This window comes from Anser brachyrhynchus, assembly GCF_964034855.1.
Source record: "Anser brachyrhynchus genome assembly, chromosome: 9".
Classification (NCBI taxonomy): Eukaryota; Metazoa; Chordata; class Aves; order Anseriformes; family Anatidae; genus Anser; species Anser brachyrhynchus.
In genome coordinates this window covers 26040552-26067248 of record NC_137703.1, presented here as the reverse complement: position 1 = coordinate 26067248, position 26697 = coordinate 26040552, and the positions used below count along the sequence as shown (strand labels likewise).

The 26697-nt window shown below is 37.2% G+C and overlaps 1 protein-coding gene across 1 annotated transcript in view; it reads left to right on the top strand.

The window, feature by feature from the left end:
- PLSCR5 (phospholipid scramblase family member 5) overlaps positions 1 to 26697 on the top strand; it is a 154843-nt gene that overhangs the window by 44618 nt on the left and 83528 nt on the right. Inside the window, exons 2-3 of the mRNA XM_080604086.1 lie at positions 2208 to 2253; positions 2743 to 2847. The gene's annotated coding sequence lies outside the window, so the exon portion shown is untranslated. The remainder of the gene's footprint in view (positions 1 to 2207; positions 2254 to 2742; positions 2848 to 26697) is intronic.

Sequence of the window (26697 nt, the reverse complement as noted above, 5' to 3'; positions counted from 1 at the left end):
TGGAACAAGCAGATCAAGGCATTTGCAGCAGCATTTTTTGAGAAGACAGTTTACTAGAAGAAGTTGACAGTGTTTTACACTGTCATTTTTAATTATATTTTAACAGTGTCAGTTTGCACTTCGATTTTGAAAATATTTATTAATTTAGTACAATTATTGCATATAGTGAGCCAGCTTTACTAGGAAATTAAAATAAAAAAAAGGATTATGTTTTTAAAAGATTTTTTTTTTCTGAACATAGATACTTTTTGTTGTTTTCACTCTGCAATGATGTGGTAAGGTAAAAAGCTCATTTCTTTCCAAATGAATATATAATGATGCTAGTACTAAAACAGTTAACTGGATAGCTGATATTTACAAAAATCTTAGCGTGTAATGACTTCAAGTTCTTTGTTGAATATTCATTAAATATCCTTTTCTCATAGGGCTCATAAATCCTGTGAAATGCAATACATACACACTTTAAAATTTGACAGAAAATACTCATATTTCTAAGATAAAGGTTTTTTTCTTCTTTAAGCACTCTCTCAAATCATACATAATCAGGAGCATTGGCAACACTGCTGCTCAGAGAAGGACAGAGTGAACATCAAGAAATCCAAATGAATTCAATCCCATTAAATGTAATGGTGTGGTAAATCTCACTATACCATCTGCTGTAGAATGCTGAGACACTATTGGAATTCCACATCTTATTTACATAGCAGATAAGAATGTGTTGGGAGATTTATATGGTGAATGAATACCCAGAGACAAAACTAAGTTTCTCGTCTCTTCACATATGGGGAACATCTACATCCGTAGAGCATTATACAAAAACTACTGTAAGTTAGCCTTTCTGTGAAAGACCCTGCCACTTCATTCCAACATTACCCATTAAAGAAAAAAAAAAAAAAACACAAAAAACCACACACACACAAAAAAAAAAAGTGAAAAAGTTCCTGGAAACACTGGTGGAAGATGAGATACTTCATCAAAAGAAAACATAACCGTCCCTAAATTAGTACACTTTTCTGAAGGAATTAACATAGAACATTGTAGCAGATAGGTTGTATCATATTTAAAACATCTGTGCTGTGAGTTCAGAAATCACCCTGTGGCAAAACATTAAGGAAAATATGCCACAGATTTATTTTTGCCCTCTCTTGAACGGTTAGGTTGACACTCTCCATTTTAACTAGATTCATAACTTTCATTTACTTAATACTGAAATGGAGCTGAGCTTCAGCCCAGTTTTATACCAGATTATATCACAGGTGTATCTTGCACAATATATGAACCACAGAGGAAAAAAACACTGCACTAACCCCCACCTGATATGATCCTCTTTATCATTATATTTAATAAATGGTGAGTTTACTTGAGAATGGCACATCCTTTGTGCAAATTGATTATAAAACCCATCAATTGTCAATTCAGTTAAATGTTAAAGTTCTAATACATCAAAAGTGCATAGGGGAGCTGACCTGGGCTAAGAAAACATTTTATGTAGGAATATTTAATAGAGTTCTTCTGCAGCCACCTCATGTACTTCAGATTGGAAACCTCTGAACCAAAGCCAATTGACAGTAACAGATTTGGAAAGGAAGATGCTTTTAAATTACCTCCTTTCCATTTAATCAGACAAGCAACCTCTGAATCGCAAGCCGTAGGTGAATGTTTAAGAGAACATTCTTTATATAGTCAGCTGAACCATGCCCAAGAGCACCCACTGACAGCTTTCCTATTACCAGAAGGACAATGAATCATATGAACTTTGCTGACACACATGCCATAATAATTGTTACATTTTCTTTTAGAATATATCCTTGGGCTCGCTTTTGGCCTCACCTTAAAGATGACAGCTTGTAAGCTACATAACCTAGCCTGCCACTAAATCATCAATAACCTTTTATAAAATATCCTGTAATAATTTAGTAGTGCATTGGTGCTGATCCTAATGGAATCAGACATCAGCAGTTATGCTATTTCTTCATGGATTCTGGATTCTTCTATTGAACATTTGTTAAAATAGTTGTTCATCTACAGTGTACATATTCCTGCCAAGCTTCATGGAAATATTTCTATTCATTATTTTTTAATGTCAATTCTCAGTAGAAATTCATCTTTTGTGTTTGGAACTCAGTTTGGTGCCATATAGACATCTTTGTTTCATAAAGCAGACATAATTATATATATTAAAACATATGCATCCTCATTCCCTTCAGGTTAATGGCCAAATTTTCACTGAAGCTTTTCAAGTAAGAACATAAGGTAAAGTTTTCTATTTTTCTATATCAAAGCCCTATTAAATCTTTCATGTTCAAAAGCATACTTTAGACAATTGACATTCAAGTCCACTCTATTTTTCTCTGCTGAATGCTCTAAAAGAGATTTTTGGAAGTATTAGTGCATTTTGGATGTTACTACGATACTTATATTCATAATTGTTATTAACAATATATGTATTGTTATACTGGAACTTCTGTTCTGAAAATATTCTCATTGAAGCAATATGATCATTACTTTTTCCTTAATCATGGTAAATGTTTAGCAGTAGAACTGGTGACAGTAATTTTATTAGAGATCTACAATGGATCTTAGCTAGTATTTACCAATTGTGGCACCTGGTGTCCTAGAGTCCCTTCCACATTTTTTTCAGGTTAGTACAGCCTTGATGTGTGTGGTGGTGGGTATTGCCTGCAGACCACCCCTGTCAAACCTGACACGTGGCAATAGGAATGTTTTTGTAATTCCTTGCAGGCTGTGGCCTCAGAAGTAAGGAGTACCCCGAATCTGCTCACCTGGGTGTCCCTGAGGAAGGTCAGATGCCACATGAGGAGCTGCAAGAACAACAGTCCTCTGAAGGTATGGCTGATTGCCACCAAAGACAGCACAGGAGAGATGAAAAATCATCTATCAGTCAGATGCAGTTGGGTGACTTAAAGGCTTGTCAGAGTACTTACCTGCATAATGTTATGCGTCTGATTTAACCAGTGAAGTTCTAACACATGTAGCTGGGCTATGTGTGCAGCTAATAAGTTCCTCCAGAGCTGGAACAGCTCTGTCAGTTTCCGTGGTTGTTCTACATTGAAGACTTCTATGATTAGGTTTAAATGTCCATGATAGGTTTAAATTATGATTAACGTGAAATTCATCTCCATGTAAAGAAATGCTGGTATTTATTTCTTAAAATAATTGCAGTTAAAGTCAGAAGTGTTGTTGGATGTCAGTTTTCTGAAAATATTCTGAAAATATTCTGAATAAATAGGCATCAAGGTAATTGTGAGACTTGACTGTGATCTCTATTTTCCAGCCTTCCTATTGGATATTTGTGGTCACTTTCTGCTTTTGCTATTTCATACCAGTGTCTTGTATTTTTTATCGTTTGAGTTCATTGATTCATTTGGTAATTCTATTCAAATAAAAATGGAAGAATCACATTCCATTGTAGTTCTCATATACACCTGAGTTACTGCTTACTTCTTTAGCCAAAATTAGGAGAAAAGTTTGAGTTGTCTTCTCTAAAGAACATGTCCTAATGAACATTATGTGATTGGGAAATACATAAAAGTCATAAAGTCTCTTTGAGATGCAGCTCCTTCTAGTATTCCCACTGGAGCAGTATGTCACTGGCATTATGGGCAAGGCTTGAAAAGGCCACTTAAGCATTATGTAGTTTTCTGCTTTATTTCTAACACATGATGTTCTCTCTCTCTCTCTCTTTGAAATAAGAACGCCAATTTATTTCATGCAATCTAATCATTTTCCCAAGTATTTTTCAGTCTACAGAATGATACCTACAATAAATAGTTATCTCTTTGATAGAGGTTGTTTTGAACTCTTGATCACAGGTTAAATATTTCAATGTGTTGCGATAATATCTGGTATCTCACTATTTAGCCTATTTTGCGATATTTTGATAACATTCTATTTATGCAACTGCAAGTCTTTCTCAAACATCAGCAAGAATGCAAAGTAAGCATTTTGCTTTGCATTGGAAAACTGTCTTAGTGTTTCTAATTCCTCAAATACAAACTGATGAAACAATTGGACTATGTAACTTGCCAATGAAAAAGAGTTAGGACTGATTTATTTGCAAATATTCAGTGTCCTAGAGGTCTGAAAGCATCAGCTGACTTTTTTTTTTTTTTTTGGCAACTAATGGAATATTATATAGGTATACAGGTATACAGTTCTCTGGGTGACGAATTGGCTGAATGGCTGGGTCCAAGGGATCGTTGTGAATGGAATTAAATCTGATCGGTAACCACTCAATACTGGTGTTCTCCAGAACAAGGGGGCCAGTTTTATTTAACATTTTTATGAATGATCTGGTTAAGGGTATGTTTGCTGATGATACCCAGTTAGTCAGGACCATTGATCTGCCTGAGGGCAGGGACGTTTTGCAGAGGGATTTGGGTGGGCTGGATCAATGGTCTGGGTCCATCGTATGAAATTCAGCAAGAGTAAGTGCCAGGTCCTGCATTTGGATCATAACAACCCGATGCAGTGATATAGGCCTGGGTCAGCATGGTTGGAAAGCTGTCCAGCAGAAAAGAACCTGAGGGTGCTGGTCGGCAGCAGGCTGAATGTGAGCCAGCAGTGTGCCCAGGTGGCCAAGAAGGCTAATGGCATCCTGGCCTGCCTCAGAAATAGTGTGGCCAGCAGGACTAGAGAAGGGTTTGTGACTTTGTACTCAGCACTGGAGAGACTGATGGGCCCCTCACTACAGGAAGGATATTGAGTTGCTCAAGAATGTGCAGAGAAGAGCGACAAAGCTGGTGAAGGGACTAGAAATCGAGGCTTATGAGGAGCAACTGAAGACACTGGAGTTCTTTATTCTGGAGAAGCGGAGGCTGATGGGAGACCTCTTCACTGTCTACAACTACCTGAAAGAGGTTGCAATGAGGAGGGTTTTGGTCTCTTTTCTCAGGTGGCAAGTGATAGGATGTGAGGAAATCGTCTCAAGTTGTGCCATGGGAGGTTTAGACTGGATATCAGGAAGAATTTCTTCACTGAGAGTGTGGTTAAGCATTAGGATGGTCTGTACACGGAAGTGGTGGAATCCCCATCCCTGGAGGTATTTAAGAGGTATTTCTGAACATGAGCCAGCAGTGTGCCCAGGTGGCCAAGAAGGCCAATGGCATCCTGGCTTGTATCAGGAATAGCGTATCCAGCAGGGCCAGGGAGGTGATTGTCCCCCTGTACTCTGCTCTGGTGAGGCCATACCTTGACTACTGTGTTCAGTTTTGGGTCCCTCTCTACAGAAAGACATTGAGGCCCTGGAGTTTGCTCAGAGAAGGGCTACGAAGCTGGTGAAAGGCCTGGAACAAGTTCTGTGAGGAGCTGATGAGGGAACTGGGGTTATTTAGTCTGGAGAAAAGGAGGCTCAGGGGAGACCTTATTACTCTCTACAACTACCTGAAAGGAACTTTGTGGGGAGCTGGTTGTTGGTCTCTTCTCGCAGATAACTAGCAATAGGACTAGAGGGAATGACCTCAGGTTGCACCAGGGGAGGTTTGGATTGAAAATTAGGAGAAATTTCTTCTCAGAAAGAGTAGTTGGGCATTGGAACAGGTTGCCCAGGAAGGTAGTGGAGTCACCATCCCTGGGGGTGTTTAAGGAAAGGCTGGACGTGGTGCTTAGGGACATGGTTTAATGGGTGATATTGGTAGTAGGATGATGGTTGGACCAGATGATCTTGGAGGTCTTTTCCAACCTTAATGATTTTATGATTCTATGAAGAGATGTGTGGGCATGGCACTAAGGGACATAGTTTAGTGATGGGACTCAGCTGGTCAGGTTAACAGTTGGTCTTGGTGATCTTGAATGTCTTTTCCAACTTGGATGATTCTATGATTATTAATCATGCTCTTTAATTTACTTCATGACCCTTCAGCCACTAGTATAAGCCAGTAGCTGGGCATACTGTTATAAGTCCGATACAATTATAAAAGTAGTACACCGAGTACCAGAGTCACTGAAGAGACAGTGTGAAGAATTTACTATAAGGGAGGAAGCAGTTAAACAGCAACAAATTAAATTTAATCAGTCATGATGCATACTTTCTAGATTTTTTTTTTATATCTTAATTTAGTTTGCAATTAATTATGTACTTATTTTTTCAAATGAATTACCAAACTTGTATTCTAGGTGCCTATAATAACAAAGGCCTTTACTGTTAGCTGAATTCTGGTATGTAACCCAGGAGATTTTATGAACAGTGAAAATGTAATCATTTTTAAATAATGCAGAAGCCCAGGTGTTACCATGTTACATGCACAAGTCAGAGGTTATAGTGAAAATATAATCTTTATGTTCACTTGTCTTGGATGGGAATCCTTAGCTCAGCTGCTAATGACCTTGAGGTTGGCAGCACATAGCCAGGTACAGCTCAGAAGCACCCTGGTTTCTTTTCATTTCTCAAGTCCATTTAAGAAACCAGAGAGGAACAGAAAAACCTCAAGAGAGTTTCCCAAGGCTGGTTATTGCATCACAGAGAAACCACATTAACCTCTATGGAGGATGATTATGATGCATCTTTACAGAGACACTTCACTATAGGAAATACCCTGTAATGAAAATTATTTTTAATCTGTATAGTCGAGATACAACGGTAAGAAATTAAAATACTGGTTATCAAATAAAAGATCAAAAAACATAGGTATTTATACCCTTCAAACAGATTTTTTTTCTTTTCTCACAGCACTAGAAAAGTTACAAAAATATCTTCAATAAGACTGTGCAAAGCAGTGAACCATATCTCAAACCTAGAGTGAACTGGAATCCATTAGCAATTCAAGCTGTATTCATCTATATATTTTATCATTTTTATACTTCTAATACTCATTTCCACATGTAAAACTATTCTCTTTTCTTTAGGGCAGCTAGAGAATGGCCTGTTTTTATGCTCATTCCCACCCATCTGCAGTCATGGAAATAACACAGAAAATGCTATTTTCTGTCTCTGTGGTAGCACAAATATATTGTTTTAGAGTCCTGCTACTTGCCCTTTCAGAAGGAAAAAAGCTTGGGTGGACAAGCGTGGGTGGTAGATGGTTGCTGAAGCACAGCCTCAAGACCATGAGCATTTATAGCTCCATCCTTCCCATAGGTATGGGTAGCTATTTTTAAAAGAGAAAAATCATGTAATCATATTTGTAAGGTACAGTAAATACTCAGAATTGTTCCACATTTATTGCCATGGCTAAAAATGGCTATTGCAGTCTGCCAGTCAAAAAACTGTCAGACCATGAAATGGCCAATTATTCTATCCTCCTCTGGAATGTTTTCAGATTGAAAAATTATTTTTTAATAAAAAAATAACAACCAACAACATAAATTCTCCAAAACTGACAATGAGCATTCTCTTACTGCAAACAAAAGATACCCTCTTTCTCCTAAAAAACTGAAGTGGGCTGCTTCTGTCTTCTCTGTAGTCTCTACATTCCCATCAGGCGGGTCACGGTGGCTCAGAAATACTGGTGTAAAGCAATAGAAGTGCCTCCCATTTGTATGCCTATGAAAAACATGACAACCTATTCTACCTATCCAAGGAGCAGAAAATTCCATCTTTTGGACTGAAGGATGTCAGCAGTAAGCATATTAACACTTACTCACACATACAGTGTTATTCTTATGGTGTTTTGATATTAACTACCCTGGGAAAAATTCCTGCGGTATTCCTAGTGAAATGGCACTAAATAAACCTAATTTTAATGAAAGCTTAGATCTCACCCGAGCCCTTTTTTCATCATGAGGTTTTAGCCATGCAGGATGGAGCCCATTAAACAGAAGAGCATTGAAACAATACTGCAGAACTGCGCAGTTTTACTCATTACTGAGAAGTTCTGGTATAAAGCTGGACATTTCTTGCAGGGTGGAATCTTTTCATTCTTGGTTTTGAAGTGGGGAAGAAGACAGCAGAAAGGGAGGAGGGGGAATCCTTTAATTGTTAGTGCAGGTTTTAAACTGACAAGCCTCAAAGGCAGAATACCAACTCTTTGATCTTAAAAGGGTTGTAAAAGGATGGTCTCACTTGTGTTTATTCAAATATTTGCAGGTAAACGCTGATAATCTAAACTGAGTCAAAGCTGCAGAATTTAGCATAAGTGATTTGCATATCAAGAGCCTCAAAATAAATACAAATTCAGAGATCGTAAATGTTGTCAAAAACTAATCATGACTTGAAATTAAGTTGGGACTTGCTTATGTATGGAAGTCTGTGCTCAGGAAATGAAAAAATTCATTGGCAGCCAATGGTCTAATTGACACGCGTAATCACCTTGAAGAGGGCTGTGTGGTAGCTGCAGGTATCTGCAGTCACATACCTGGTGCTTTGGGACACACCAAAAGCAAAAGGGCATCCTTGCAGGGCAGAGAAGAGCTGAGCAGATACATGGTGCACCCGTGCTGCCAGACACTATCCACTACTGGAGACATCCTTTGGAGAGAGTCTGTAGCTGATTCTTGTTAATTACAAAAAGAACTGCTTCTAGGGAGTGCTCTTGTAGATGACTTGCATTTCTTTGTTTCTGCGCAGAATTGTTAATTCTTGAAATATAGATTATTGACAAGTTGTTTTTACTATTTTGGTAATTATTTGTGTTTCAAGTAAGGGTATCACAGTTTCTGAATTACTTGATTGTCTTCACAATCTATTTTTAGAACCTGATTCCTGCTACTTATTTTATAGCTAATGACTTCTTGGCATAATTTTGTGTCTGTTATTTGACTGAAGGAATGTACATCCTGCATTAGCACTGAGACCCATTTGGAAGTACAGATCCTTCACACTTCCTCTCCAAACATGAGCAAAACTTGTCTGTGTTTTGGAAGTCTTCTGTGTATGCAAATGCTTAAACTGATGAAAGGAGACACTAATAATTAGCATTTATCAAGTCAGATCACCCATACTGCCCAACTTAATGACCTAACATAAAAGTTTCAGCCTCTTGATTCCCTTGGGGGGAGTGTTTATGGCATCAAAAAGTACAGAAGAGACTAGGAAATAATCTCAATTTCTTCAAAAAATTGCAGACTGCTTCTTTTGGTCTGAGCTGATATTGCAGTACTTGGAAGAGAAGATGATTAGAATCTTACAGAATTAAATCAACACATCAGTTCTATTCCTTCTGGGATTCTGTACTGGATTTTGCACAGACAGCAAAGCTCTGTAAGACTAAGACCAGTTTTGGGCATTAAAAATATATTAATGACATGCTCCTGCACAAGGAAAACTTCAATTTGACTTTTTCAGCTAGTCATTGCTTACTCAGATCCCTTTTCAAGTGTTGGTCAATATAAGTTTTTTCTATTGTGATTGACACAAGGTGGTGTGCCCAAAATTTGAGCTGGTATTCTTCAGGGAATAAAAGTGATATATTACCAGTCAATGCAGTGACTTACTAAATCATAGAAGGTGAGTGTATGTTTCAGTTCTCTAGAACCCAGTCTCCATGAAAAGTGAATTAATATCTACTGAATCCAATGTGTCTTGGGCTGAGATTTTCATAGGAAATTGCACATTGCCACACTGAGCAGAGTGTAAATTAGATACCTATTTTAAAGATATAAGTCTGAAGGAGCGAAATGAGAGTTTCTCTTTTTAGCAGTAATGTCCTGAGTTAGTTTGTTGTTAGTACAGTTACATCAAGACATAATTGTATTTCAGATTCTTTAGAATAAGAAGAGTTTTGAGAGATAAGTAGCTCTTTTAAAATTCAACAATTAAAATTATAATTGCTGGACAACATTTTTTGAGAGTTTGTGGAAATTGTGTTTAATTTTTTTGTTTGGAAGGGAAGACTAAAATCCTTTGGCTCCCTGGTAGGAAGCTCTGCCAGCACAGGGGAAAAGTAGGAGTGCTAACAGAAGCACTCAGCACCTACCTTACGCCAGCCCTGCACTTTGATGATGGTACTAAATTCTGACATTCAGAAAAACTTCTCTGCTGGTGTTGCCATAGTTCCCTGAGCTCAGCACCTGCAATCCAGCTGCCTCCCCACTGCGATGACTCATTGACATTTCAACACTAGACTTCGTCCACCTTATTGACTCTCTAACTTCCTGCCGTACTGCTTTATTCTTTGGCTCTCTGCACACTTTTCCCAGTCCGCTTCCACCAATTTTTTATTAGTCAGATGTCCACAACTCATCCAACTCTGAAATTTTCATTTTCCTTTAGGATATCTTACTAGTGGTTTTACACCACTCTCCCCACACCTTCCCATCCCTTGTCCACAGAGCACACTTAGTGTGGTTTGAATATCTGGATGCCAAGAAATTTGATTTGGAGAACAAAATAATCAACCAACAAGCAGTTACGCTTCCTAGTCATTAGTATTAGTCAGTATAACCCTGTTGCTGTCTGTGCATTGTTCTATTTACTGAGGTACCCAAGTCTTTATTTTTAATGTACATTTTTAATTTTAAAAGTGTATATGCTACAGTATTTTATTAAAAGTGTGCAGTTCTTAGGTTCAGCTACTCTGTGTGCAGCTGGCCATTGTACACAAAAAAAGACCGTAGAAGTTGTTTTCACTTCATTTGAGCTAAATAATTTTAGCACACTGTGCGTCATTTCATTGTATTTCTTCAAGTTTTTTGACAATGTAAATTTAGTATTTTCTTCTTGCAAAGCTAAAGCACACTTCCAAAGTGTAGGCTGAAGATGACTGAAACTTTCACACTGTCACACACCCCTTCCTTTTTTTTTTTTTTTTTTTTTTTAATAAGATAGCAAGTTAGGATTTGAAAAGTAGAATGGGATTGGAGAATGCTTTAAGTAAGATCAGATACTGGATAGACATGTCTGCACGGCAGTTGAAAGGCCATTAGTCATTACATGGACTTCATTTATATTACTGAGGGTGATTAGCTATGATGCAGTAGCTTGTCAATTTTCTTGCTAGTAAGGAAATGCAGGCTCAACACAAGCCTCTAGAAGAATATGATCTTTTGACAGGTTTATTTTACATAAAATAGCACTGTGAATTTTATTTCAGATGCAGTCTGATCTTGTATGGCACCAAACCCCTTCTGTGAAATGACAAGAATCTCAAATTCTGATGCATGAAGAATTCTGAACACCACAAGAAATTCTCCTCATGGGCCTTAATGATGCTTTTTGGACTAAAATCAAATGTGGGAAGAATATGAACAACTAATTGCTGGCTGTTCAATCTCACTGAATATAAGCAAATTTATAGTGTTCTGGACCTCTGGAGATTTAGTCCCATGTACTTGGGGGATTTCAACAACAAAATCTTGATAGTACACGCTTATCTTAAATATATGAGTAATTCAACTGACTTATGAGGGACTGCTCAAACCCCTAAAATTGATAGTACATTTCAGGATCATGGCCTTAATGTGTGTGTGTGTGGAAATATTTTTGTGGGGATTTCTTATTTCAGTTCTGGGGCATTGTACTTAAAAGTCCTTGTGGGTGAAACTGACTGTATTACCAAGTTTATAGCACTGCTTCGCTTTACTGTCACTGTCATAAAAACCAACCAAACAAACAAAAAAACAAACAGTTTAATATTGTTCCATTGTGTACGTTTTACAAATTATTTTATAAGAAAGAGTTAGTGATAAGCCATTTTCTCTCTTTTTCCCATAACGGTTGTTGTGACATGACTTCCAAATTTTAATGCCTAATATGATCTTTGAAAAGCTATAAACTTTTAACAGACTTTAAACATAAAGTGAGTGAATAAATTGCCAGGGAGTCTGTGGTTTGATCCCAGGAAATCCTGATTAATAGCCTTTAGTTTTAGTTAGACCACCCTGAATACATTGTGAAAAACAGTTGACTCATTTTATGGCCATTTAGATTGCAATTCAACATACTAAATCTATAAAAAAAATTTAAAAACACTAAATGAAGACATAAGAATTTATATTTCTTCATATAAGACCATATGCTGAACACATTTCTTGGTCTATTTAATTCAATCTTATAAATGTATAATTCTGTATATTTGCTAACCACATAAAATCTATTTTTAATATGAAAAGGGCTTAATCCAAAACCAGTGCAGTTAATGTAAAAGTAATTGTATTCAGAATATTTCTAGTGATTTTCATTGATTAGGACTCCCGCATTTAAAAGTGAAACTATGTTGCACATGTGTTTTTGAAACCCTCCTAATAATATTTTTGGTAGGCGTTTTAAAAAGTAAAATAATTTTGTAAGATAATTTGATAGATAATCTTTTTTTTTTTTCCCTTTATTTAATGTGTAGTTTATATAACGAGTATCTTAAGAACATGGTAATCATATTTTATTATTTGTTAGTATTAATTAAAAAAAATACCTTGCACTTACTGTTGGTCTAAATCTTGACTTTGCTAGTCAAGGTCAAGGCATAGTGATAAATATGCTCATTTTGTTTAAATGTCATGGTTATCTTCAGTGTGCATCACCTTACAGAAACTTAATTCCTTCATAGGCTAGGTTTCCAGAAACTTGACTGGGTATTGACCCCAGAATGAGCATGAGCAAAGGTGGCAAAATATGACGCATGGTATGCAATTGCTGCATAAAAAGGCTCTCTCCATACAAAGAACATGTTTCATGTTCTTCTGCCGTTTTCATGTGTACATACAGAAAGAACTTGATTTTTTCTTATTGAAAATGGGATTCTTTTGGGGAGGTCACAGTATTAGCAATAATAACATAAGATGCAAAAGAAAAGAAGTAATATTCTACAATGCTACTGCAGCAGGCTGATTACTGAAAAAATAATTTGCATATTGTACACAATTTAACAAATCACATTGAGTAAAAAAGTAAACAAAACATCTATATAAAAACCTCTGATAGTTAAGTAGCAATAAATAGAGGGTATTTGCATTGTGTCTTTTCAATATGCTTGGATTTTCTTTTTCTTTTCAAGAAAAAAATAAAGGATTTTCCACATAATAGAAAATTGAGTTTACTATTTCTAAAATGCTCTTAACATAGAAAAAGGAAACATTTTAATATTAGTGCTTATCACAGCATTTAAAGCATCACCATCCCCCTCTCAAGCTTTCTACTCAAATTAAAAAGGAAAAATCCTATTGTTTTTCCTAGCTTCACTTTGCTTGTAGTGATTGATGTAGAATTTTACTGCCATCCAATGGCAAGGACCTATTATAACCTAAGTAAATGTCTAATGCTTTTCGATCAAATTGCAGTCTAGGGAATTTAACTTATGTAGTACACTTAGAACTTACATCAATACATCTCTGTTCGTTACACAGTGAGAAAGAAATATGACTACAGTTTCAATTTATTCTGTGTTTCCTAATTCAATTTAACTCCAAATTACTAATATTGTGGTACATAATTACCTAAATGAATAAATCAACCTAAACTACTTACTAAAAATAACAGTAGCTAATAATATTTTTTCATGTACCTTATCATGTTAGTTTAAAAGATTCCTTTCTCTACAATTAAGAGTGTTTTCTTAGTCAGCAAAATATGCTTGTACTAATATACTCTTCTCCATTTTACTTATTTTGTCTAGAGACTTTACAGTTGTTATTGTACACTAAATAATTGCTTTATGACTCTCAAAAGTGTCCAATTTTTTTTAGTGTTTTTTTTTTTTTCTTTTTGGTGTTTACTCACACACACACACAAACCTCTTAGAAGGACAATTGCTGAAAACTATAATCTGCAATGTCTGGATTTTGGTATACTTTTTTTCCTTTATGCTTTTCAGATTCAGCTTCAACTGGCAGTCCAACCTAATGTTTACTTTATACAGTTCTAAAAAGCAATTTAGTATTCTAACAATGCAGATACATCTGAGTGAAATAACTTCAGTTTGAGGCAAGAATATAAAATAAAGCCTCAATCTATTAGTGCTAAGAAATATTTAAATTAAGTAGTGACTCTTACAGGGAAAAAACAAACAAACAATCAAACAAAAAAAAAAAACACAAAAAAAAACCCTACCAGAATGGGGAAAAATATAAGTATAGAGTAAAAAACAAAAAGCTAAATAATGCAGAAAAAGGATAGATTCCTTTATTTCTGTTTAATTCTAGTTGGAAGACTCCTCATGTACCGTCACTCCATTGGCATTCTCTCCATTGCCTGCTAAAGCCAATAGACACATTTCAGGTGACATAAAGGAGAACTGAAACATATCCCTCTGAACTATTCCTATCTCCTGGTATGGATGACTACCTGTTGTCCCACAAGTATATTTCAATTCAGACATTTGTAAGAACCTTTTTGGTTTCTCATGAAGATGTAACCAGTGGATAACTAGTTAAACATCACACCATTTAGGAACACTTTGTCAGACGTTCTGTTGATGTCTTGCTGCTATTTTAACTCTAATAATTCTTTGGCCACAGTCTTTGACTACTACCACAGCTGTACAGAAAGAATAATCTTAGATTAAATTACATCATTAAGCTGGAGCACGCTACAGAGTGTAAGGTTATTGGAGGTGAAGCAAGAAATAGAATATAGAAGAAAGTCCCAGAAGCCTCAGAAATATGCCTTGTTTGTCCATGCCTTAGTCAAATACTACACTGTAGAAAACAATTACAAAATTAGAACTTTCCTGCTATAACTGAAATACATTGGTTTTAACCTGCACAAACTCTCTGGAGTGTGTGTTCATGGAAAAGAGTGCCTTGGTTAAAAAATAAATATTAAAATAGGCATGCATCTGCTGTCTGACACTTTAGTGCTTTAAGAGGATGAATATAATAGAAAAGTATGAAGAGAAAATGAGGATCATTAGAAATATATGATTTGTATTATTGTACTTATTTTGCAATTAATATCAGGGCACCACAACTGTACTTGGAAAACAAAGCTCGCTTTTCTCAGTATTGTCGTATGAACAATTAATTGCAAAACAAATTAAAATTTTCTCTCCAGTTTTTAGTTTAAATTTTTTTGAAAATTAAATGTTTCGTGTAATGTTGATGTTCATGAGCTTAGAACTGGTTGAAACAGGTGGATTGCTATGATATCATGACATACAGATGTAGCTTCTTTTTCCCTTCATAATTTAGATTAATTTCAAAGAGGACTAATCTCAGAAAAGCAATGTATGTGAGTCCAGCACATATGTTCTTCCTAGGAAATAGCCATTTATTGCTAGGTAAGTTCCTAATTTATTTTCTAATATGTTCTTATTGCCATAGTTCTCAATGTTTTTGCAACATATGCTTATGCAAATTTATCCAGTGAATTCAGTTTTAGTTTGTTCAAGACAAAACACTGCTACACTTTAGGTATTAATGCTCCAAGTCAATACACTTTTCACAGAGCAGGTATATTCCCACATTCCTCAAAATCCACTTGATCAATTTCTAGAAATGGATGGGAGGAAAAATTAATTTCAACCACTTCCTTCATGTTTTGAATAACAGTTTCCCTCCCACCCTGGTCTTTGAAGGAAAGGTCTGTGTGACAGCTAACAAAGCTGCCCTGCCTTTGTAGCCCTCATTTTATGAGACGTGAGATAAGATGCTCTCTGCATGGGTCTTGGCAAGTTCAGCTGGTTGCAGCACGTGGGCATCCTTCGGGAAACGAAACCTTCACCCCTGTTTCTGCACACAGATGTGTGACGGGTGTCTCTGTGTTGGTGTGAGGCACAAAAAGGAGCCTGGGAGCCAGGCAAGGTGTTCTTGGGCAGGTTTGGGGCTTTACCATTGCTCCAGTGCCCCTGAAGCACAGAGCTGGTAGAATGAAAACTATGGAGAATACAGAGTGTAGCATTTGTAAAGGGCTACAGTTGCCTCTGCTCAGATCCTTCCCTCACTGCAGGAAATATCAGTGGTTTAACCTCTGAGGAGCAGAGGCTGTGTGGTGACGTGAGGCAGCACACATGGCTTGGCCACCAGCCTTGCCTGGGAGATCTTTCTGTGTGTTACAGCCCTCCTTTCACTCTCTCCACCCATTTGTGCATATTCAGATAATGCATCAAAATAACTGGAAGGCAAACATCCCCAGAATCACCATCTCCAATTCCTGAATAAGAAACTCACAGTTGATTGCCTTTTTTCCGGTTTAATTTTCCTTGAGCGCATTGCAACGCTCTGTATGTTCAACGATGATCACTTTTGTGAAGCTGCATTTCATTTCCTCTGACCACTAAAACTGGCTTTTCTCACCTGAAACACATATCATGCACAGATTTTAATTATTTAGTCATGATTTAGCATGCATGATGTATGGGTATCATTATCAATGGCTGCAAACCCTCTTCTTCTCTTTTGGCTACTTAACATGAGGAAGATGCTCTTTGCTATTAACATCTGTTCATTGAGGACGCAGGCCTTCTCAGCATTGCTAGTACCTTCTGTTTTTGTCAGGAAAAGAGAAAGTGATCAAGAGCTTCATCAGAGCCTAATTTGGCACTGATGTGTTTTCTTTTCTCTTAGCATAGCCTAGATCTAAATTGTTCCTTAAAATTGCAGTAGCTTTTAAAATACTACTCAATAATTAGATCTGACTAGGCAGAGATGAAGATGGTTCAGATACAAATGTAACATTATTTAAATGTTATGGTTATATACGGGCTACAAGATGAAAAATGAGTTAACAAAAGATGTGGCAGAATTAGAAAATAAGATTAGTGAATTGCTTTAGCCGTGAAACCATCTTCTTAGTTATGAAAAAATGGCTAATCTTATTTTTCCCCACTAAGCTCATTCTAGTTTTTCTACAGCTCAGAACAAGGCCTTACAGCAGAAATGTCCCCTGTAAATAACATTTACCTTGTTATTTCAGCGGGCTTTTTATTAAGCCTTTCAAGGCTAGATCTTTGGCTCACAGTAAAACAAGGCTTTGGTTCTTCTCTGGTGACATTGCTGCGTAGGCACCGAGTCACTTGCAGAAAGGTTCCTCCATGCTGCCGCTTTCCAGCCCGACTGATCCAGAGGGGACAGTTGTGCCCAGAGGGGAGACAGAGCCTGAACTTTTTTGCAGATCCCTCTCACAGAAAAGGTAAACAGAAATGGGATTTCTACTCAAGCACTCAATTCTGTGAGCTTTGCCAATACATACGAAATGTTAACAATGTTTGTGCTCCAGACCAGGATCTTATTTCTTCCTAAAAGAAAGCATCAAAATCTGATCATGTAGATAAAAGAGAAAACTTCTCATGAATATACTCTACATGATTAAAACTCAAGCTCCCTATGGTTTAGACCTGGAAGACATTTTAATTATCTATCTAACATCTTGCTATTTTTGAAATTTTGACTGCGAATGTTTCTGACATAGTGTTTCATGGAGTATCCTTTCCTCATACTGTGCTTTTTTTATACTCCAGATGTACAGTAAACAACAAAAGCTTGTTTTACCTTTTACTCTCCATCAGATGAAAGTGAAAGATAACTAAAAGGAAAAAAAAAACAACTTGTAAAGAATATATTTTAATCATAGATATCCTGCTTATAATCTAAAAGTCCTATAACAATCTCAGTTATACTTTACCAAATAGACAACTACTACACATAACTACAAATAATTGAAACATTAACTTTGCTGTAAATAAAATTAAAAAAATCAGCAAACAAAAGCCTTTACATCTTTCTCATTTTGCCATGCAAAACAATTCAGATTTTTGAATATAATTATTATTTGAATTAATTTTAGCAAATTCCAGTACCATTCTGTCAGCCAAAAACTAGCAGCACAGAAAAAATAATAATCTCACCATAATAACCATAAAAATGTTTTGTTTCTGAAAAATAACTAAGTGCAACTCAACCACCAGCCAGCCTATTAGATAATACTCCTAATAATTATCTTTGTGAGAATCTGAATACAGCATCTGAAATATAGAATTTAACTTTACAGTGGAACGCTTTTAAAGTTGATATTAGAGTGATCATATAACAGTGTTTTTAGAGTATGGTGAATGTTTTAGAGCATGTATGTATTCTGAATGAGAAAGATGAAGAAACTTGGACAGATCCAACCTGTGCCTAGTGCTTGAGTGGTTTCTGAAATTGTCTTATTACTTTTTAAAGTAGAGCGACAGACTAATGGTTTACTGAATCTAAAAAGTTGTCAAAAGTTTTCCAAAGTTTCCATTTCCTAGATTAGTCCCCAAGCTGAATTTATATCAAGAAAATGATTAGTACCTGTCAGGCCAGGTTTTGACCTGTAGGAATGCCTACGCTGTAAAAGTGCATGTAGTGGCTAGATTTGTGATTTGGCGATGGTCTTATCTCGTGAGGCAGTCCTGTGCTATGTAGCTTGCCAAACAGAGTTTAAGTTCATTACCTGAGCAGTATTCACTGCTGCACTTGGCAGCCTCTCACAGGATGTATTAGCTGAAGCACAGCAGCCTGTAAGCACGGCTGGCGCCTGAACCAGGGTCTTCATGGCAACTGGCACCTCAGCCTGTGCCAGATGGGGCTGCACTTGGATGTGGGCGTACCACTGGTGTCATGGTGTCTGTTGTCTTCAGCAACATCAACAATTCAGAAGTTGCAAAGAAGTTTGTAAATGAAGTCTCTAAACTAGGGACATGGTTTCATGAGACAGGTCTACAAAAATTATCTTTCCTCATGAAGAGAAGAAAAACAAAGAAAAATGAAATAGTGAATTCTTACATATTTTGTAAGACAAGACTAAACACTTTGATGATAATCTAGTTTTTTTTAGTGCGTAAGGTGTACTTTTATAGTTTCATCTAGTGATTCCTACGTCCCTAACTTCACATTGAGAAGGAGAATATCTTTAAAAAGCCTGCTTTTTTAAAAGCAGTCATGTCAAACTAATTTTATATGGTGACCTGATCTGATATCCTGGTGCTTGGCATCAAACGCTTTCACAGAAATTATTAAATAAAACAGTATTAATGAAAGAAATAAGCTATACAGTTATTCTTTTTTTTTTTTTTTTTCATTATCAACCAATATATGCGTGTTAATAACTATGTGGGAAATTATTGCTACATCTATTGGCTGTTGCCTCTTTTCTGTTCACCTGAGTAGAAATGGTGTTTTGAAGGCTGATGTGGCCAGCTTTTAGTGAGCTGGATTGTGAATTACTTGGGCCATGGATGCAGTGACTGCTCAGGAACACTCCATGTATTAACTCAAGTGCAACAAGACAGAAGCTGCTCTCAGGAGTCAGCAAGTGCAGCTGGTCTCCTACCACACAGGGCCTGAGAAAATATACCTGCTCTACCCATGACAGTGGAATATATGTTCAGCCCCAGTGCTGCCTGGCAGGAGGTGGAGGAGTAGTATGCTGTCTCCAAGGCAGTCAGATCCATCAGGCATCTGCGAAGTCCACTCAGGTTATGCCCATCGAACTGCCCATATGGAAACACTCTTTTGGTAGCTACCAGATTTTAGAAGGGCTATTTCAGGCAGGTATTCAGCTGTAACAATGTATGGACATATTCAGGGCTAACACTGGCCTTTGTATAATAAAATCTTGGTACCGAGGTGCTTAGAGCATAATGTAGGCATACCAAATAGCTCTGCAGGAAACAGCTTTGATACAACCAAATTCATAATGTTTTGGAGTTAGTTAGTTAGTCTAACTAAACCAAGCCTGATTTCTTATGGAGAAGCTGTGAGATACATATGTAGTACTCTGGGTTTGAATTTTGTAACACTTTTCTTCTTTGGGCATTTGCATTAGCTATGGCCAAGTCTCTCATTCTCAGAGAATGAAGAGTTGACTGGAGAGTTGATGACACACACACACATTGCATTCAGCCTACCAGGAGCTGCTGCAGAACTACTCCAACCTACATTAACTGCTAAAGCAATGCCTCTAAGATGAGTAAATATGGAGTATCTGGAGTGACTTTTGAAAGCGCCATGTCCCACTTAAAAATACTGATTTACTGCTTCCTCCCAAAACAACATCCAAGCCTTGTTCTCCTTGGAGTATAGGAGTGTTTGAAACACATATCTGGGACAAAGTCAACTTGTAAAAATGTCTTGTACAATCAACTTGAATTTTGACCCATACTTGACAGTTCAGAAATTACCTGCAGTTACGCAAGTTTGGATATTTTGGGCAACATCAGAGTATATTCTGAGTGACCATTTCTGCTCAGTATCTCTGCACATCAGGTTGTGTATAAAAGTCATCCATGTAATGGATGACCATTAGTTCTCTGATATGATAACAAGCCATTGAGCTATCAAAACTCATTGCTCTCTCTTAGCAAGACAGCCTTAGGTCAGCAAAAGTAAATGCAGGGAGGTGAATTTGTGAAAGGTTTTCTTTCCAGTTGTAGATAAAGAGTTATGTTAATAGACAGCCAGCTATAGTAGTACCTGAAAAATTTTGAGATAACCCACAGCACACTTTATACTCTGAAACGTATTAACTTCTGAACACGGCTCAAGGAGGTTCTCAGCTCTCAATATCCCCATACTGCCCATGAAAAGTAAATGGCAGCACTCACCCAGAAAGCTGAACACCTGTGGGGCACAGCCCCACTTATGCATGGGGGCTATAACAGGCTGCATCTGGCCTTGCTTGACTGGTTACTGGAGGGGGAGGCATAGGGTAGCTCTGAGCCTTGACCAGAAAACAGCTGATTTGGAGGCTTTGCTTGTGCTGCTTTGGCTTGGAAATAGGAGGGGTTTACTGGAAGTGGTAGGTGATTTATATGGATGTCATGGTCATGAACCCATGGTGGGTAATGGGAAAATGATGCTATTTTAGAGAGGGGTGCTAATGACTGAGATCCCTTTGTGAAGGGGAAAACTTGCAATATTGGCTTAGCCTGTTGAAGCAATGATTTTGGTGTTTCTGTGTTTCGCAGAGTGAAGGAAGTGCATTCATCATGAATGTCAACAGGCAAGTGTGAATCATCAAAAGCCGGATGGTTCATTCCCCAGAACAGGAATATCCAGAAGTGAATGCTATTACATTATCTAATGGCAGCCAGCCAGTCAAGAAAAACTATTGTAAAATGTTCTGTGATGACAGTAAGTGTAGCAGTGGAATGGAAGCGTAGGCTTAGTTTTTGGTAAGAGATTGTCTTGGCTAGGGTAGGAATAGCGAGTATGACATCAGTTCCTGCTTTTTGGTGCCACTTTGTATAACTGTTACACGGTGTTTCAGATTAGGTGGACTGATTGAATTCCTGTGATGGAAGGCTTATTTTCTGGTGTTGGTAAATGGATCTTGGTTGACATTTTTGTTATTTAATTTTAGTTGTGAAGAATGCCAGAGTAACAGTGAGGGGGGAAAAAATGTTTGTAAGTGCAGGCAGTGGTAGGCAAAATGTCTAGATATTGTCTTTTGTGTTTTATCTCTCTGCTCTAGAAGCTGCTTTAGAGCTTGAAAGATAGTGCAGTCTCCATAATCATTGCTAATCCAAGAATACAATATGCAGAAAAATGTTATTTATGCCATGAAATTTTTCCAAAGATTAAAATGTCTTATGTGCCAGTGCGGCAATTTTCCCTCGAGGTTCAGTCAGGACTGAATTTAAATGGCTTTGAGTCCAGCTAATTGCAGGCCAGTTAGCTTCAACCACACTGAACCTGGAAAATTGCCTCTTTCAGGAAGTGGCCAGATTCATGCCTAGAAAACCCTACTTGTATTCTGATCCAGGGGGTGGGTATAAATCTTTAGTATTCTCATTAATCTTTTAAGCTGGTGAACATAAACATCTGGAAGCTTGCACTTTCAGAGTTCTGTAACAACATCTCCAACTGGTTATTTCACTTCTTTTGTTTATAATATTGCCCTTTTCACTCCCTATGTATTATTCATATATACCTTAAATTTAATCACCAACCCACTAAAGTTAAAATCACACTACACCTGAAATATAAACACCATCACACTGGAGCTGAGAACACGTTATGCGTTATACATAATTACCATTATGCTGAGGTAAGATTCCCACCTTTTTTGGTGAAGCCATAAAAGCTTTTTCTGGTTATCGGTGCCTTTTCATACCTGTGTAACAAATGCAACCTTTTGCAGTTCTTTTTCTTGTGCCCTTTCATCTCCACACAGGGAGAGTTTTCACATTTCCTGCTCAGTCTTCATGGCATAAGCCAGCTAGAGCTGTGCTGCCTCCAACTGCTAAAATCACTCTGGGTGTCCTTCACATTCCCCAGCAGAAGCACTGCTCTGCATTCTTATGTTAGGCAGGGAACATCTCCAGCAATGAACCAATACAGTGTCCTCTTTTTCTTGAGCCAGCTCATCCTGGCTGGCAGCTCTTTTCTGCCTTTGCTCCCCAGGCAATTTGGTGATTTCAGTGGTGAACAAAGACTCTACTATAGGTTGTTGGCTGAGTATTTCTACAGAGAGCTCTTCTGTATTGTTGGGGTGCATGTTATAACAGAGTTCCCAAGTGATGGAACAGTGTACAGTGGCAGAGTGGCAGTGTTTGCATGAAAAAGGATTGAAGCATCCTTGTTAGAGGGGCAATGTGTCAATAAAGCTGGTCTAGTAGTTTGGGCTTTTTGTTTAATTGCTTGATCTTACCTGAAAGTCTGTAGACCAATTGAACTCTTACTTATTCTAAGTTTCAGATTTCCGCAGATATTTGCTGTTGGTTACCCATCTTTTCTGTATGTTTTCTGAGCAGCATCATTCTTTTTTTGCTCTTGGTTCTCAGGTCTGCTCAAGCCACTAGCTGAGCATCACCTTTGCTTCAGGATGTCTGTGAATGGTGTAATTTATTACTGACATATGTTACCCGACTATCTTGAGTTCTGATGTTGCCTCCCTACATTTCTTTCAAAGCAATGAATTTTGGGAGGACAAAGATTGCAGGATCATGCTTCTTGTATATTTTGTCACACCACATAACAAAACCCTGGTTCTGAGGGGAAAAATGACTTAAAACTTCAGACACATAGTAATCACATTTAAGGGTCCTAAAAGGTACTTATTTGCAATATTTACTCAGTGTATATCTAATCAGTATCAAACGTCTTCAAATGAAAAGTAACGGAATTTTGTACTTTGAATATTTTTTAATTTAAACTTTTTCATGGAAAGCAGAAATAAGTTACACAATGCAAAAATTAAAGTGAACTTGTGTCTGTTAAACGTTAAAATGTTTATGCTTTGTTCAGCTTCCCAGTATTTTCTCATGCTTTATATGAAGGTAATATGTACACTTAGTGCTTTTTACAGAAAGCTGAACTCTTCTCTGAACTTTGCAGTACCTGGGGTCAACAGTGCATAAATGGAGTGAGAAAAATTTATTTGATTTTGTTGTCTGGCTATAAGTAAAACCACTAATGTTGTTCTAATGCTGCCTTTGTTACAGGAATCACAGCAGTGAGTGTTACATCTCACCTTATGTTATCTTCAAGAAGCCTTTCATGCTTATGTATTTAATTATCTAGCTTTCTTTTAATGTATTTGTCAAGCAATCTTAAATATATTATTGCAATACCATATCTGCAATAGTATCTTCACATAAACAAATGTGCTTTTTAACTACAGCATTGAGAACTCCCTCTGGTAGGATTCCCAAACTGCTCTGCAGGTTGCTGGCTACAGCAGACTACCAAAACAAATTTCTTACCATGATCAAGGTCAGAACCAGGTCAGTCATTCGCAGAATATTACATCTCTGTTTGGAAGCAGGAAGCATTTGATATTTGATTTCCCTATGCACCATTCTTTGATGGATTTTCCTTTTCTTTCCTGCAGAGGGAAGGATCTGTTATGTTAAAACTGTTATGTGTATTTACATATAATGACTGATATATATTTAATACTGATAGTGTCCTGGAAAACCATTAAGGAAATGCATCTTCTGGATCTGCAAAAGCATGTAGTAGGCATTCTGCTGGAGTCTAAGGTAATTCTTTATTGAAAAGTGTGTTCACATGAGGACAATGGTCGTAGTGATTTACTTTGACATCAGGTATTTCAGTAAAGTCTGAATCCCTAAATAGACCTCTGCAATGATTTATGAGTGATCAAGGAGAGGAACACTGCTATCACTATAGCTGGCCAAGTTACTTGTCTAATTTTGCTAGGATCATTTGTCAGGGTAAGTCAAAGCTTTCCATTGTCTGTATATGTATGTATTTACAGCTATGGAAAGTGAGCTGCCTAATACTGGGGATTAAAACTGAGTAATGTGTATGCAACTCTCAGTCCTTGGGTTCTAGAGTTTTGATAGCACAAATAACAAAGTTTACTGAGCCTCTAGGATTTGTATTTTTCATTTCACAGTCTTCTCACTTTGTTTTTTATTTTTTATTTTTTATTTTATAGTTGATAAAATGTTTATTTTGTATAGTTCTGTGATTTGGGATTTGTTTTGCATGGGTTCTACTATTTGCTTCAATTCCTCCATCCCCGGCTCTTTAATACTAGGGTGGTCAGGGATTTCTGATGTAAGGAAAGACTGAAAATCTGAATAGGTTGCATATATACTGCATTTTCAGTATGAAAGGGGGTACTTGTTGGTATTCTGAGAGTGGTGTTGTGCTGAAATGAAGAAAAACTTTTGGTTTTAGGAGCTCAGAATAGAGTAAAAACCCACTTAACTGAAATTGAATAACTTCCCTCATCTTGTCACATATAACAATGTGCTGTAGAAAACCAAAGATGATGTGATTGGTAGCAAAACATTTCACTGAACTTAGCAATGATCAACACAAACCTGTGATAGGTCACATTCCTACTGTAGTGCAAGAGCCCTCCCTCATGCGGTCATGGAGGGACCTCCACACATGACCAATGATCAAAGGAGACTAAGACCAAAGCACATGGAATTTTATCATGTGTATAAATGCTTAATTTTACTTGCAGACCTGTATGTTGCTCAGACATACCTGATGCACTAAGTGCCTGAATACATAGGAAGGATTCAATTTGAGGTACTTAGGACCCATCCTCAGCAGCTCTTCAAGCTCTGTAACTGTAGCAATGGAGTATATTCACTTGAAAACAACTGTTGAAAATTTTCTGTATGATAAAGATGCATCCCCAAAGTAGACTAAAAGTGTCAGTTTTTTCAGTGTAAAGCTAAGGAAGTTTAGGTATCTTATCTGGTTTGCAAGCACCACAGAGTAGTACAAAGTTTGCAAGGATGGATAACTGTTTACAGTTACTCTATGTGTAAGTAGAAGTTAAAGTATAATGAGAAGTTTCCATAACCACACACATTTTCACCTCACACGAGGGTAGGCACTGCTCAATTCTGTATTAGTATGCCCTATATGTAATGTAATACCTGTTCATGTGTACTCAATAAGAAAAAAATAGTTTTCTTGTCATTCCTGATCCAGACATTTAAAATGAAATAAAATAATATAGATACCCCTGATAATGAGCATATCATTGCACTGTTTTTAAACTTCTTTGCCTTCAAGTGTGTAAAACTTTAGATTTCTTCTCAGGATTCAGTTTAAGAATTTGCAGTCACTTAAAGCAGCAAAAACAAAACCAAAAGAAAACACAGAGAAGGTTGCAGAAATGTGTATTTGAATCAAAGTTTCCTATTCTGTACTAATTTGATCTGTTACTTCTGATGAAAGATGGTGCATAGCAGTGTCTGGATAAGTGGAAAGTAGGGGAACTTATATTTTCCAAGCTATCTTGCTAAAGTGTTATTGCTAGTGGGGTGAGGGAATGCATACAGATTCCATGCAGGAAAGGGGTGTGTGTAGGCAGGACATGGCAGGGAAATAGTGGCTGGGTAATTCTGTGACTACGTCTGTAAGGGCCTCAGAGGGAAGGCAACCTCACCTCCATAAGTTACTCTGCAAGTGTTTTTATGTGCATGTTCACAAGGACATCTTAAATCCAAAAGCTTCCAAAATAACAAGATTTCTTGACAATTTTTGGTTTAGACCTGGCTCAAAGCAAAGGGTAGTCAGGGTAGTCTGCAAGTTGCATATACTCAAGAGAAGCTGTAGCACACTGGTGCTTCAGACTTAGTTTCATGTTTCCCTGGACTGTACTAGGAATGAACCAGATGGTACCCAAGCTACTGTAAGTCATGTCATACTTGATGTATTAGAGAGTAGCCAAATATGTCCCTGTTGCTTGTTCTTTCTGATCTGGCTTTGTTGTTCTCAGTTATGTGAGTAGAAATACCAAAAATTCTTCTACTAGCTTGATGAACTATGTAATCCAATGGTAAATTGTACTTATTTTGGTATTTGTCTTGTTATTCAAGAGAGATGAAAACTAAAATGTGAAGTAAATCCTAATATAAAGTGCCTGTGATGGACGGTTGGCTTTCTTTTATCGTTGCTTATAGTCCTTTAACTGCTTGTCATTAAGGACTAAGATGGTAGAAGAGTGAAAATGCCTTGGAAGTTTTTAGGGCTCATTACCTTCATACTTTCTTAGCTTCCAGTGTCTGGGAAGATGCTAAAAATCTTTGTTCTTGGAAAAGTTAAAAACCTAATTTTAAGTAATTTCTTTGCAATCAGTTTTGCAGTTTACTAAGTGACCAAGAAGCTGAGGTTGAATTCAGGGGTGCCAGACAGTGTCCATGGTTATTTCTGGACAGTGAGTCTAACATTCACTTCTGCAAGTCTTTCTCTAGAATGGTGACTGTCATTCTCACAGTTATGGCTGTGATTAGCATCACTTGCATTAAATCGAAGTCTGAGAAGGTAGAGACTTAGTTCTATCGAGGAAACCTGTAGGTGTTGGATTAGTGCAATAAATACAGTGGTCTTTCATCCAAACAGCCTCACTTACTGAAAAAAGAAACACATAGATGCACATAATGCACCTTTTTGGTTTCTTCTCTC